Here is a 16,941-nt window from a genome sequence, read left to right as displayed (position 1 = left end):
CTAGTTAGCTAGTGAATTTTGAGTAGAAAAATTCTCTCATGGTCCACTAAGTATACTTATCAAAACTAATATTTTCATTATTCATAACTTTATAACCAATCAACAATACTCAAAGTTAAAAGAATTACTAAAAGGCAAATTTATTGAGTTAGCTACAACCACTGCAAAAAAAAAAGTGTTTAGTGACAAACACAATCCATCACTATATGATGAAAATCTATTGCTAATCATGATTAGCGACGGATTAGCAACGGAATGTTGACTGTTGATATTATGCTCGTTAGTAAGCTCTTACTGGAGAAAAATAAGTTTTGTCACAAGTTTAGCGACGTCCTAGTGACGAATAACTTTTGTTGTCATATGTTAATAGACTTAGTCGTCATTATAATATATATAACTTGTTTTCCAATTTCATAATTCTATGACGAAAAATGGTGTTTCATCTCAATTTTAGCAACGTCATAGTGACGAAATATTATCGTCGCCACATCTTAGCGACGAACTAGTTCGTCATTATATTTATATAGCTTGTTGCTAATTTTATCATTCATTTCGTTATTTTGGGTTAATCTGAGACAAAATATCCGTCCTATCATATTTTGAAACAACGTATTAGGCCTTTGATAATTCGTCGTTAAGCGGTCGCTAACATTCTTTTTATAGCAATGACCAAATAGTTGTTAAATTTGTTGCTAAAAATTGTTCTGATGCACTGATGAAATAAATTTAATTAAAATTACTAAATATTCCAAAACTAACGAATATTCATATTATATAATATTCATAGATTATTCATAATATATAAATAGAAAACTCCAAAAGAACATATTTCTAAATTAAAATATCCAAAGAAAACTATCAAGTACTCTTAAATGAACCTATGTTCATCAAAATATTACTATGCGTAATTCCTAGTTTCCAAAAGTATGAAATTATCTAAAACTGAAGTTGTGGAGGTATAAACTTGAAATAGAGGTATAAACCTCATCCACTTTACTAGCAGGAGCTATGGGCGCTGCAAATGATGGATTGCGGACTGGAGTAATCGATGCTTGCACCTGCTCAACAATAATACGAACAAGATGACTTGTAAGTGCGGAAATCATTTTCTTAACAAACTCCTCCATATTTGTTGTCGATGTTAATTCAGAAAATGGATGTGGTAATGATGATGAGCCACAAAGATTCTGCCCATAGAAGCATGAGTTTGTGTTTTTAGCAACATATTATTATACCAACACCAGCAAAAGTAGTTTCCCAGAGTATTATTAGCATTATGAAACAATGGGGTTTGGACTCTTTTTTGCACCTATATGGTCAATATTTATATGCTAATCGGGACATGTACCAAAGAGACAATGACAACTAACTGTTCACGAAAATCCCCCTCCCCAACACCCCACCCCAACACTCGCTAAGTTTAGTGATTTTATTTTGGAAGCTAGCTTGAATCAGGTACCTTCAATATGATACACCAAGCTTGTATGATGTGTCATAATTGAGAGTACTTGATCAAGGTTATATTACACTGAAACAACAACAAATTCTCACTAAAGAAAGAGTAGAATCAGAGTAAAACAACTATTGGTTGGTCTATGTAAATATATTCCTGACACATGGGAATTCACAACAAATATGTCTATTTTTTCCAATCGCCATGTTCCACTAGAGTCACAGTAAACAACACTAGAATCAACCTAAAACAACACTAAATTGCACCAGAAAAGCCTCAAAATAGTGGCGGTAGTTTCTCTCTAAAACGACACTAGAATCGCATCGAAAAGTCTCAAAACATCTTTAGAACTATACAGAAAAGAAGGAACAGAAACACTGTAAAACAAGACAAAATTGCACCATAAACTCTAGTAGGAAAGAATCTAAACACCTCAAAGTTATAGACTTACATTGATACATCCAGAGCGTTCACTAACAATTGATTTTCCATCATGTACATGTGTACGAACGAGCATGAGTAACTCACTTGGCATGGGATCTCAGTTTTTTCAATAGCCTATGCAAAAGAAATTATGTTATATATATCATATAAGAATAGATTTTTGTTATAGATTTTGTATAATATATATACGCACAAGTTTCTTGCAATGTTCTACGATAGAAATAGAGCAACCAGTGTGAGTCCCAACAGCAGTTTCACGGCCGCCACGACGATTTTGCGAATTAATTTCTGATTTCCTAATAGATTCTTCACTTCCCCACTACTCAATCCATATTTTCCACACATCTTCTTGTAAATAATTTGTCCTAACTTCTCCTTTTTTATTTTGGAAATAAAATTCCTATAGTTCAATGCTACTCTAACCATCAAGTGTGTTTTTACTTTGTTTTCACTAATGGATCCTAGCATTTTTTTTATGAAATAAGTTTTGAAAGTAGTACATTAATTTCCTATAGATATTTGTGAATACACTTGCTTAATGCACTTACGATGAAAACTTATACCTTAAATTCTCTAAAATAACCATTTCATACATTTGAAACACCTTTCCTATTGATTCCATTGAAATCAACCTCAATTTTGAAAGATTCCGATATGAAACTAGAGCATATTTGAGAAGGTTCCAGTCTATATAAAGATTCCGATATGAAACTAGAGCATATTTGAGAAGGTTCCAGTCTATATAAATTAGAAGAAATTACCATATTTCAATGGTACCACATTCAACATACACAAGGTCATGTTCTCTATACGAAATATTATGCTTAAAGGACAGTTGGTAATGTGATAGTGAACTATTATCCAAACATCTTAAATTTCTTCAACACAGTAAGTGGAAAAAGTTTATGAATAGAATAATGAGAATGAACTTACCCTGCAAAAGTTAGAAAGACAAGGGTCTTTGTATTACTAGTGTTGGATTCATCTTCAGCAGCTGTATTGGTATGACCTGTTGGATATTTCTCTGAGTAGAAAGACCCTGACCTACTAGGTTACTCTGATTTGGTGTAGCTTGAGGTGTCTCACAGATGGTTGGGCTGATAGTTTTAATTTGACATTTCAATATTTGTTAGGGTACCGCCTTGTTTAGCAGAAACCGTAGTGGGCTTGGGAAAAGTTGGCTTGCTTACACAAATAGCGGTATTACTCCTACTTGAGAATTTTCCATGACCTCTACCTCGAGCCATACCTGTAAACAAATATAACATTGTTGTTAGATCATGACTAATACAAAATAAAATTAAAGATAATCAACAAATATGAGAATGCGTGGAACAGTGCTGAAATATTTAAATTGGCTCTATAAAAGCGTGTTGATCAACTGATAGAATTAGGACCTAGACACACAAGAGTAATATAGTTATCTATTACAAAAATAACATGAGTAAAGGGATCGTGAACTTTTATCAGACGCTTTACATAAAGAATGAGCATTAGAAATATATAACATATTATTTGAATTTGAACACATTCACAGGTGCTAACATTAGGGAAAGGAAGAAGCTTTCTAATAGGCTAAAATTTTCAATACCATCATATCTGATAAGGTTCCAGAACCTGATGGTTATCCAATCACAGTCAAGTAATGTTATTCCAATTCAAAGAAATGATCTAATTAGGAATTGAAATAAGAAATAGAACATGCATAGTTCAAAGTAAAGAATTATTTCTTTTTAAAATGCATAATAGAGAAGTAGAAATTACAGCAGATTATCCTTGATTGAAAATCAGAAACAAACAAAATATAATGAAAATACAATAGCATATTATCAAGCACTAGTCAGTGTCTTCTTCAAATTCTTCCTCTTCCTCATCCGCATTCTCCTCAGAAGGTAACAACCACAAACTGTGAACCACAAGGTACTCACATTCATATTCATTAAATTCGAACAAAACCTTCATATTGGTAAAACAAGAACAATTTCTAAAGTTCTTTACTAGGTAGACTTAAAAAAACTTATGAACTATTAAAACAATTATTAATCATAATAAACTTAAAAAAGAGTTATTGGAACATTCTAATTTTAGTAAAAACATATAACAATTAAAACATTATGATTCAAATCAACTTACTGAAGCATTCTAGTTAAAATTAACTTATTGAAACTAATTTATTATTATATAAATATCACCATATTGACGACAAACAAAACGGATTGAAGCATTGCAATTTATTAACTACAAATAATACTTTCTGGAGTGTGAGAAATTAGAACAAGAAAATAATTTGAAGCCAATACATAATTTCATCAGCAACAAACAGAAGCACATTACATGAAAAACTTTCTACTGAATAAGTAGTTAGCTTATAAATTTAATCTAAGAGGTTCTTGTTGACTATGTAGTTGCTTTAATTAGATTTGGCTAATAATTTTATATACCAAACAAGTAGTTGGAAAAAATCATTATTTCAAAAAACTATTTTTATGAAAACCACATGACTTTCCTCTATAAGTACAACAATTCCTCTAGAAAATAAAATCAAAGAAAAGTTCAAGTATAAAATGCATTATTCTATCAAATAAAAGCAATAAATTTGTTAAATTTAGAATGTATTCCTCCAGCAAGAACTAACCACAGAAACACCCACGACAACTGAATCAAAATTGTCCAAACTTTTCACTAATCTTTAAAAAAAAAGCTCTAACTCGAATTGTATCAAGATAATGATAAAAAATTTCATCATAGTTAGACTAAGTAAACAAAATACCTCAGAACTTCAATCTTGAGCTAAATCAGAGATAGGAACGTAGAGTGAGGCTTTCTTCAAGTGAATATCAACGAGGCCTTGATGATGACCTAAGAGATGATTCTATTATTTTATAATGTTATACATGATTAGTAATATTGTGACTTATGATTTTATACTAAATGTGCATGATGATCTCAAACCTATTAAATGTATGGTTATTTTATTTGGAAAGAAAATTCTACAAGTTTTTGAATTTGTTAGAGTCAACACTTAATTTTTAAAGAAAAATTAGGAAAATTTGGTTTTCAATAGATTTAAACAGGAAACCTAGTGAATCTTTAAAGGGGGGTTCAGAGATTCATATTTATATTTACCTAAAATATTCGCTAACGTGCAATTATCCGATGACTAACTTGTTTGGATAAAACAACTAACTTAAAATTAGTTTGAATTGAATCTATTTGTTTGGAGAATGAAGTTTTAAATTTATTATCCAAGTTTGATTTGTCTTGCAAATTTCTTTATCCTTTTAAAATATTTTTTGACTTGATCCTAATTTTAAGTCGATAACATTTCGGAGTTTTGAAGAGATTTGGACTTCTTAACCCTAAAACTAGAGATAAATAATGTCAAGCAGATAAACGATAAAGTAAAGAGAGGGAGAGAGAAATGTTGGGTCAAACTCCGATTTGTGTCCGCTTGAACCGGTATTTGGACTTGTTTTTTCTTTTTTGTGTTTTTGACCCAATTTTTACCTCTACTAAACTAACAAAATATAATAATGATAAAAAAAAACAACAAGGACTTAGGCCCCAGAATGATATAATACAATATTAAAAAATATAAATTTGGACTCTCTAGTCTAATATCTCAAATTTTCTCGGCTTGAACATCGAATCCTGAGTTGACTCGAAAGGAAGAAATTTGGGCCTCCGTGCCCCAACTCGAAATATGAGGAAGAAAATGACTTCTTGACGAAATCGGGCCAAATTTACATGCGAGAAAAGAGAACTGGAGTTAGTGTCTAATAATAGCGTTTGAAATCATGACTTAATAATAAAAAAAATATATAAAATAAACAAATAAAATTTTTACATCAACGGGAATTAGAGCTTAACTCCTTAGCTTGATGGATTTAATGGTTAGAGCCAATAAATGGTAAATTTCAAATATAGAAGAACACCATTTTTATTTAGGACTAATTTAACCAAGCAACCCACATTTTATGAATAAGGCAATGAACAAAACCCACAACTTCCAAAGCATTAAACACACCGTCGGGACACTTATATCTTTTTTTAATAGACCAATTTGATAGAGAAAACAAATGCTATATGGGAACTTAGACAGACCCACAACTGAGTGCACATTATGATAAAGAGGAAGTAACAGGCTTGTTGAACATAAAAGATCAAAATATGGTTTGAGAATACATCATTCAAAACTATGAACTAAACATTAAAACCTTTTGAAATGTTGAGACCCAAAACCAAGCACTAATAGTGAGACCCATAATTATTCTAATGAAACACTAAAGATTATGGACCAGTGAACTATCTAGCTAGACTTATTATTAGGAAACCAAAGACAACAAAAATAAACAGGCTATCAAAACCAAACAACATGCAAATAGAACTAAAAATTAATCATTAGCCTAGTCAAGATAAACTACACTCAATGTAAGATATTCATGATAAGCACAATTTTCATATCATCTGGAAACCCACCAAATCATATAAGCGATCAAAGAAATACCACAAATAACAAAATTCGAGATATAATAAGATCCCAAGGGCAATTCTAGACAGTCAAAGAAATCAGTAATCTTGATACTTGAGTACCATATAAATAAAACAATACAAGACCAGCAAACTCGCTCAAGGAATTCGGGAAGAGAACGTGGTTGGAATTTCGGATGGAATGTCTAAGAAACACCAACATAAGATATAAATATACAAGGCTTTCACTTAACTAAATCATGGAATCAAATAGGAACACCTATATCCTATTGAAGCATCATAAATTCTGAAATGGTTAATAGCATGATAATCATGGAAAAACATTTTTTAACATTGAGATATTATTTTGAAAAGGGAAAAGAGTCTGGATGAATATTGTGAGGAAATAAACAATACCTTTCTCCAGGCAGCAAACGAAGACAGCAGCAAGATCAAGGAGGCAGCAACTCCCTCAGAAACGAAATGCGACTCCGAAAATGTTGACGAACAGTGAAAACGAAGAAGGGATTCGAAAAAATTTAAACTCCCAACACCTCTGCCTCTCTTAGCGTATTTAGTATATAACTTAATTGTTCTTCCTTAAGCTTTATGCATATTTCCTTTCCCCGAGAGTCCAAACTCAATAAGAGTCCAAAGTTTCAACCGTAGGCTAAAAAGGACAAGAACTTGATCTCCCTTTTTTTCACTCGTCCCCAAAAAAAACTTACCTAGTTGTGTGAAGAAAAAGAGACTATATAGGCCAAGGATTAGTGTTATGCCAACGGAGGGAAACCGATGGAATTTTTCCCAAAAACAAACCCAATTAAAAATTCAAAACGCCTCACACATTTACCAATTTGGATGAACATCCTTTCTCTTAGGTTTAAACTTTACTCCAAATGAGGAAAAGACAGAGAGATGGTTGGATCTGCTCAAATGCACTAGCGAAATTATTTATTGCTAGATCTACTCAAAACTAGGTACTTATTAATCAAAAGGATGGTAAAAATGAGAGGAAAAAAGATATGGGATGAACATGTCGCTTAAGATTATGAGAAAGAACAATCAGTAATACTAGCTAATCAGCTACAATGGACTTTAAATGTGAGATCAGGAAACGGAAAGAATAAGAAGAATAAAGATGAGAAACATGATTGTTTTGCGATGTATAGAAAAACCAAACCTATTAGAAAGATACAGCTTGCGCGAGCCCGGATAATCAACATCTTCTGACAATCATAATTGTCCCCATTAAAAGGGTTATTATTGTTGTTATTATTTTTGTAGCTTTAGGGTGTGTTGTTATGGAGGATAACATTTTGTGGAAAGTGTTTATCAATTTTTTTTATGTTTGATTGTCTTAAATGGCTTCAAATTATTTTCCAAATTAACTCATTTTTCTCAAAGTTAAGAAAAATGACTTCCTGTTGAGAGTCAAGAAAAACATTTTTCAAACCTCTACTTTATCCTTCAATTTTATTCCTTCTCTACCCATACCTCGTACCAGACCCTCTTCATTCAAACAAAAAACTAATATTTTAAAGTTTATTATTTTTTTAAATTGCAAATATAGTTTTTTTCCTACCATCAAGCCCCTCCCCCCCCCCCCCCCAACCCAAATCCCCCTCAAACAAAAAAAATAAAATTGTTTCAAATATTCAGATTTTTTTAATCCAACCCAACCCCAATCACCCCTACATCCTACCCCCCTACCCCACCCCAAAATAAATTAATTTTGAAAAATATTTTAAAATTTAGTTTTTTTTTAAAAAAAAATAATATAAGGTCAATCGCCCCCCCCCCTCCCAAAAAGAACACCCCTCCCCCCCACCCTGTTAATACATCTTTTTTAAAAGACATATTTTTGGAAAAGATATCAAATTTGTAAAAGAATCATTTTCTACATCACAGCCACTTGGCAACCCCCCATCCCACGACAATCCCCACTCAAGCCATTCCCGTGAAAAATTAGAAAAAATTATCTTTGGAAAGATTTCAAAATTAAACTTTTGTTCATTTTTTACGTTAACCCCACACCCTACCCCTACCTCCCCCCTAGGCCATACCCAGGTTCGAGTTCAAGATCTAGTACTAGAGTTCATTTTTCTATCTGAATTTTCTCCCTGAAGAATATGTTTTTAGTCTCGAGCCAAAATAAAACATATTTTTCTGAAAAATCTTTTCATTAACCAACCAAATATTATAATGTAATTTTTACACCCCAATCAAACATAAAAAAATAGGTTTAAAATCCACCTGTTTTCCAAGAAAGCATTTTCAACGGAAAACTTTTCATTCATACAAAACACATACTAGTCTTCATTTCTTGTTGTCTTGTTGTTTGGGTGGGGTATTTAACTAAGGCTAGACACATTATGTTCTCCTATAAGTATATATATGCTAGAGATAACTAGTTATCTGCCCAACCCATTTTCATATATACATACATATATATATATATATATATATATACATATATATATATATATACATATATATATACATATATATATATATACATATATATATACATATATGTATATACATACATACATATATATATATATATATATATTCATAAGGTTGCCTTATTCGAGAATCTTCGGATATATGCTTATTTTCGACTGCCTGAAGCATTTTGTCGATTACTATACCCTTCCTCATCTTTGGATGCCTAGTATACACCGTAAGTACCTTTACCTTCACTTTTAGGGCTATAATGCTTCTAAATGGATGGATTGTCCTCGTCCATGAATGAAAAATCATAGATCGAACCGACCGATAAGGGCGCACCTCCAGTGTACCAGTTACTCGTGCCCACAATAAATGCTAGGTAGTCAAGAGCGGAGCGGATAACTGTCGAAAGAATCATAGTAGTAAAAGCATCCTATTTTGACCTCCCTAAGCTTCCGATAGCTCAATTGAGACAAAGACGGGTCTTTGCCCATGTAGGGAAGGAGCTTGCGACATAAATTTTTTTTGGAGAATTTAAGAGAAGGTCATAGCAAGACGATCCTTTTATCTTACAATAGCTTTCAAGTTGAACTGTAGCGATGCATGACACTGAGGTATCCAAATAGGCTGGTAGACTTGAACCTTGTTCTTGCATGACCTAGTCAATTCGATCAGGAACTCACCATCTATTTTCATTGTTCAAATCTATGATTCCACCTAGTGGTGAGTTAAAATAATAGAGAAAGAAACCCCAATCAAATAGATCTTTTGAAGAACAGGTTAATAGGACAAGAATATAGATAGAGTATCATTCTACATGTCAAATCCTATTGAATTAACTTTGGAATAGAAGGGGAAGGGGAATATGTCAATGGACTTGTTGCAGGGTTACCACAAATATGACATTGAACTCCAAATTGACAGATCACAATAACTAATTCTAAATTGATATTTATAACCTGAAAATATTCGATACTTTTTTATTATCTGCATAGTTTTTTATTTATGAAATTGTTAGCATCAAGGTTCATCACTATAATATTAGAGGGATGGTTTGGATCATATTTAGTCATTCAATCAAATGGAAAATATAGTTGATAGTGGGAGACTTATACGCTCAAATTTACTTCTCGAAAAGAAGTATATGGGGTCGTGTAAAGTAAAGAACCCAACTATGAGATTGGGATGGATCTCACAAGGAAAATGATTTAGACCTAACTTTAACCTACAATTACTTATATTTAATCAAGTTCTTTCAGAAAACAGGTAATAAAATGGGGGTTTTAAATAACAAAAGGAATTAAATATGTGTAAGTAAAAAAGTAAAAAGTATGAATATTTGATATTTATCAAGTGATGAGAGTAACTAGGGCATAAGTGTTGCTATAAGTTCATAACGCAGTAATTCTAGCTATAACAATCCTTTGCTAGTATCTTGCATGCAAAATAATAAGTTATGTACCCTTAATTCCTTGGTCTGACAACTAGGGAATTTCACTTTGTACCTTGTCCGTCTACGTGTGTATGCTTTACTAAACCTTAGTTGTATGTTATGTATAGATAATCAATCTATGACTTAGTTGTTACTTCACACCAATCGACACTAACCTATTAGATAGTGTATACTAAATCTACGTTGATAATTCTTTTCTTATTATCTACCTCCTTGGTCTGAAAAGTAGCAACAAGGCGAGTTTTAATGCGTTCACTCGTTGAAAACACTTCTAAACTAAATAATTGTCAAAACATGCAAGACATTATTCTAGAATTGTTATTTTAGCTAGTTTTTATTTTGTTATTTACCCATGGTTTCCACAACCCTAGTTATGGATATAGTTGTACATCTTAACAATCACACAACTCATATTTATTAGACAAGAATTCAAGTACTTACTTTGATGAGATTGAAGAAAATCCTGAAATTACTTGAATAAATCAATGTCTTGCAGCAAATGATTACGGAAATCAGAATATTTCCCAAAATTTCAAGTTTAGCAACTACGATAATAAATCTGAAAAATACAAGGAGTCTAACTCCAAAAATGAGGTTTTTAGAAGTATTTATAATAAAGAAGTCCTAACAAGGGCATGACGGACCGTCGAGGCCTCCTGTCGTTCCACACATAGAATCTTTTTCAGCTGCTTTCTTCTCCAACTCAATGTTACCACCGACAGACCAGGATGACAGTCCTTTTAGTGCACGATGGATTGTCGATGTCATCCATTTCTCCATACTTAGAATCTTTTCAAGACGGGTACTGGAGCTACTTTTTGTTAGCAATGACGGATGTCCATGACGGTTTGTCGTGGAGATGACGGTCTGTCGATAGCTTCCGTAGCCCTACACATTGTAAGAATTCCCCGATCTTCCTTCTGAAACATTTTATTCAAGCGACAGTTTCAACCTACGGACAGTCGATGGGTCGACAGACCGTCGATGTCTTCGTAGGTCATCACTTTTGCAAATTCAGCACGATTTTTCCGTGTTTTCATTTTGGACATCCTTCCTTCAAACAAAGAGAAGAATTTATTAAAACTGCTAGAAAAAAGCCTTAGACACACACTAAACTTATGGAAAAAGCATTGAAAATACCGTGAGACAACGGTACATCAACACCCTCAGCTTAAATTCATTGTTTGTCCTCAAGCGACGCACTATGACGCATAACAAAACCTTTGTACAAGAGTATCCTTTTTTTTGCTTTCGCAATCATCTGGCTATCAATCCCAATTATTTTCGTTATGTTTATGCATGCTATCACTATTAGGCTGGCTCATGTGGATCAGACCATGACACTGACTCACCATACACCAACACCAATCCTCTTTGATCTCTCACAAAGGTACTAATTTTCCGATATTGCAACTAGTGCCCTCACTTCAAAACAGCATCCTCATTTTTCACACAATGATTTCAGTTTGAGTATAACGATTATTTTTTTCAACACTCTCTCTCAGAACAACTTCACACCTCATTTACACTTTTTTCCATAAGTTTGCCCTTATTTTTTCTTCTTTAAGCTCACCATAATAGACTATTAGGATCACGATGGGACTTTATTATATTGTACCATAGGATCAGGGTCAAGTAGGGTACATTTGAATGTATTTTAGTGACTTATTTCCCTCCTTGACATAACGGCTAAGCGTCCTACATTTTCATCGTTTTATTAATACCTATTCAACTTTTCTTGAGTTACTTTTATTATGTTCTTTATCTTTCTTTATTCTTTCAACCCGACTTTCTGGAGCATTCCTCAACTAGCCACCCTCAACTCATGATTTTGCCATGTAACGAGCTATAGAATACCCAAAGTTGGGTCAAGGCCACGACAAGGTTGTTTTCTGCATTAGCCACCCTCTACTTATGCTTTTGGCATATGCTGAGGTGCACATGACCAAGGAGGGACCAAGGTCAACACATTGTTCCTAGAAAAGATCAGTTAGGTAGAAAAATAAAGGTCTATTTAAAGCTCAAATCATTTGGATTTAGAAGGGATTAATTTCATTCGGTTTTCTATTATCTAGGCTAAAGAATTGCTATCTTGAACAAGGGTCTATGATCATTTCCTAATTTGCTATCACAACTTACTTTTAGCAGGACTAACATGTCAAGTTCTATCTCAGTACCAATGGTGGACTATTTAGATTTTCCTCACCACTCACTTGACATCTCATTACTCTACTAGATTATTAGACACCGTGTTCGAGTTTTAGATTTAGGGTCATGCACTGGTGTATCTCTACGTCATGCTTAGAGACACACTTCATCAGCTACTATGCCTAGTCATGCAGCATTTTCTTTAAATAAAGATATCATTTTGTTTTGCCATCATGCTATAGATTCCATTTCTATACTATGTACAAAAGATACAAACAATGTCGATTAAACAATAAAATAACCAGTCTCTTGGGGAAAAAGAGTGAAAGCAAGAAAACACCAAGAGAGGATCGTGAGTTGGGCAACTCAAAATTCACCCAAGCTCTCACTTTTCAAGTTAATCCACCCCCAACAAAAAAACATGCAATTGTCCCCACCAAAATGGGGTGGTAAGTTAAGAAAACTAGAGGCGCAAAGCGCCGACGATCAACATGTTGGTGGGTCCGGTTTTCCAGAACCGGCTCCCTCTCTAGTACGTACACCATCAGTGGTGTCCTCAGAATTACCATAAGTAGTGCTCCTAGCATCCTCAACAATTCTAGAGCTAAACGCCCCAGCAGCCACTTCTAGAACCCTCAACTGGCGGGCCTCCTCATTTATCAGTGAGGTTTTCCACATGGCCTCCAACTCATTGCTCTTTTTCTACCGTGCCCGAGACTCATCCTCATCTATAACTCGGTGCCTCTTGGAACAATCTCGTTGAGTATGTGGTGGTAAAGCAGTGGTGGAGAAAAGGGCAGCCAACACCGTGTCCTCAGGAGGTTCTGCTGAAGGTTCCTCAAACTCAGGCACCCGTGCCTCAAGTATGGTATTCAAGTTTACTCTCAAACTCTCCACGGCAGCCTGGAGAGTCATCAAATTTATTGAAAGGGGTGGTCGGGCGAGAACGCGAAGCTCAATTGCATCCAAGCGATGGTGGACCTCCATGATCTGCCGCTCAGTATGCTGGTCCATTTTCCTCTCTATTTGTTCCTCTGCCTCAGCAATGGACCTCCGCATTCCAAGGCTGGATGTGATGCATAAGTCTAGCCATTTAGACCTCTAATTTCTGGACCCTAGCAAGAGGGACCAATATAGAAGATAGAGTCGAGCGAGATGAGCTCAGAGCGGTGCAAGCACCCGGGATAGACTCAACCAGGGTGGTGTTTGGTAGGGTCGAATGTAGTCGAATTAGCTGCTTTGGGTTGCTCTACTGTGGATGTTAGGTTCTAATCGAGCCACTACACCTCTGGATGGGGCCCTCTATGGGGATCCATTTCATTGGCCTTATCCCAAATGAGGCCAATATGCATTGTGTCGGGCGGGGTCTTGATCACATCAATGTGCCACACGGTCACTCCTTTAGACTTGTACAACTCCAAGACCATTCAACCGAAGGGGTAAGTAGTAGTGGCCTTAAAGTCCCTCTCATGCATCACTGTTTGAAACAGCCACGCGAAGTCCACCTTGAACCCCGCAACTATGGCAGCCATAAGCACTACATGATTCCGAGTGACAATGTTATCTCAAGAAGTAGGGGAAAGGTAGTGTCGGACAAGTAGCTATATGAATTTGGCTGTAAAGGTAAGGTTGGCCTTCTTGATGCTCCCCTTAGGCTCTAGCACCCAATCAACAGCCTCACCATCCACAGACAGGTTTTGTGCTATCCACCACTTGGTGGTCTCTCTCACATCCAGCTAATGCTCGAACTGGATGTCCATTATCAACTTAAACCGATAGTCAAACTCAGCAGTGAGGGGAGTCCTGGTGGTATCAACGTCCATTCCATACAGAAACTTGCGAATGGACGGCAAAGAAATGTCAACCCACTTGCATCGGACTCGGACGTACTCTAGATATGCATGTTTGTCTACGGTGGCCTATCATTCAAACTGAGACCGAAAGTCGCCACATAGGAGGCTTAGAAATCTCGCACCATTTCTTTGCTATAGCAGCCTACATTCCGAGCCGTCCACTCCTACAGATGTCTAGTGGGTATAGCATGGATGGCCAGCATAGTGGGAAGACTGCTGCTGAGAACCCTCCGCTTGAGTTTCAGGGTCCGGTTCATGACCCCTTTGTCATTGGCCAGCTTGGCATCAATTTATACTTGATATTGACCCTCGAAAAGCCGTTGGTTGGGCTTATTAGCAACGGGAGAGGGGACGACAGTCTGCGGTGCTGGAGTAGAATCAACACTATTAGCCTCATCAAACGAGGCAGACTAGATCGAAATCCTCCTTGGAGCCAGGAGCTCCCTCAAATTGTGCAGTTAACTCGTAAGGTGTGTCGATCAGTATGCGCTCCTCAGCAGACTGGGAGGTAGTGACTCCGTCGGGCGCCACCTTCGTTGGTGTGGTTCTGGTGGTGAGGCAACACGTGTAGGTGTAACAGTGCTTTGTGGAATGAACTCTGGGTCACGCTCATCGTATGAGCCTATGACAATCTAGTTCGATGGGGCGACAAACTTAGAACGCCCTCTCGAGTAGACACGATCTTTCTTGGATGTCATATGTCCTTACAAAGAGAAGTTTTGAGTACCACTAGAAGATTGTAACACATTCAAAAGCATCAAAAACAAGAGTAAAACACAGAATGGAATGGCAATGCACAAGTGCAGCACTGCCTGACGGACCCATTGGTGGCCCATCGAAATGGCGACAATCCGTCATGGGGGTCCGTCGAGGGACACTGAAGAGAATTTTTGAAAACATCATAAACAAAGGTTCTTATTGTGTTGACGCTTGTGCAGGAAGGATCGTCAAAGGGGACATGGTCTGTCAAAGGGGTCCATCGACGGATACTTAGAATATTTATTTAGAAAATCAGAAAAAAAGGTTCTAACAACGTCAACGGTTGTGCAGGACGGACCGTCGAAGGGACGACGGTCCATTAGTGAGGTTTGTTGATGGACCCTTAGACAAATCAAGGGATGTTGCGGTTCATGGACCCCAACGATGGTCCTTCGAGAGACCAACAATCCGTCGATGGGGTTTCATTCTATCCTGCATGGACAGAATTTTGCAGCCATTTTGTTTCTCCTAACGTACTAATTCAAAGTATCTTTTAATAACATGACGTTTCCCTACATTTTACCCAGCATTTCATCATTTCTAGGGCTTTAAATATCATTGTTTGAACATTCAATTATACAGCCTATCTAAACCCTAGGTTAGAAACACAACACATTTTTAACAAGACACCCCCATCCTGTTCAATTTGAGTGTTCTAAGGGACTTAGGACTTCAGGTGTAAGTTTTTAGCATACAAAGGGGTCCCCAATTCAAGACCCACAGTAAGACATCAAGTTAACATGAAAGTTAATGATAATTAATCTAGTAGATCAGAAGAACATACCTAGAAACTTTAGTAGAGGAAAAGCGAGTATGAAAACTTGTAGTTGAACAACAGCATTTCCAAATGCGAACACCGACCGGAAAGGAGATTGAAGAAGATTGAAGATTTTGGGAGAGAATAGAGTTTGTGGAAGTGGGAATGTTTGGGAATTTGATGATGAAATGGGAGTTAATGGGTGATCAAATTGGGACAAGTCCTTTTGGAGTTGAGTTTGCCCGGAAACAAGCGCAACCTACAATTAAACAAAAGTACCAAATCCCCAACCAAAAAATTGCGCTTCTCAATCTTTTGGTCATGGTCCTTCATCATCTTTGCTTTAAAGAGGGATGAACTCTCATATGCCCTCAAGCGAAATTCATCCCGCTTTACCTCTTTTCCGCTGCCTCATTCAAATTCATTTTAAACTTCTTAATTGCACACATGGCCTAATGATCTCATTGAACCGGTAAGTTAAAATTCTTCCCATATACAAGTTGGTATGAGGACATACCGATGGGAGTCTTGTATGTTGTTCGGTAGGCCCAAAGGGCATCATCAAGCCTCCTTGCCCAATCCATTGTTTGAGGATTGTAAGAAGTGGAGACATTATGGCGAACCCTATATTTTTTCAATAATCCCTTAAACGGTTTGTTGCACAAGTGGGATCCCCCATATCTTATGATAGCCCTTAGGGTGAAAAATTTAGAAAATATGTTCTTTTTCTAGAACGTGGTGACACTATTCCCTCATTTATTCGCAAGTAAGATAAATTCTACCCATTTTGACACATAATCAACTGCCATAAAAATATACTTCATCCCATGAGAACTCACAAAAGGGCGCATGCATTCAATGCCCCACAAATCAAATAATTCAATCAAAAGAATGGTATTTAAAGGTAGCTCTTGCTTTCTTGAAATTCCATCATCTCTTTGGTATCTATAACATGCCTTGGCGAACTCATGAGCATCTTGGTGGACGGTTTACTATAGTAGCCACATTGCAAGACTATGTGAGTAGTCCGGATACCACAATGATGCCGACCTACAAGCGAAGAATGGCATGCCTCCAAAAAACTAAACATCTCAACTTCCGGCACATAACTCCGAATAAGGCCATCGGCACATCTCCTATATAAGTACGG

The 16,941-nt window shown here is 36.0% G+C and overlaps 1 long non-coding RNA gene across 1 annotated transcript; it reads right to left on the bottom strand.

Moving 5' to 3' along the window:
* Positions 1 to 5,319: 5,319 nt before the first annotated feature.
* Positions 5,320 to 7,835, bottom strand: LOC112941554 (uncharacterized). Its single transcript, XR_003246846.2, has 2 exons — positions 6,785 to 7,835; positions 5,320 to 5,619 (listed from the first exon to the last, which is right to left on the bottom strand). It is a non-coding gene; the product is annotated as an uncharacterized lncRNA (long non-coding RNA).
* Between the last annotated feature and the right edge of the window lie 9,106 nt (positions 7,836 to 16,941).

Source organism: Solanum lycopersicum, chromosome 5 (genome assembly GCF_036512215.1).
Source record: "Solanum lycopersicum chromosome 5, SLM_r2.1".
NCBI classification, from domain to species: domain Eukaryota; kingdom Viridiplantae; phylum Streptophyta; class Magnoliopsida; order Solanales; family Solanaceae; genus Solanum; species Solanum lycopersicum.
The sequence above is the reverse complement of the archived record's forward strand: the minus strand, read 5'-3'. Positions and strand labels throughout refer to the sequence as shown.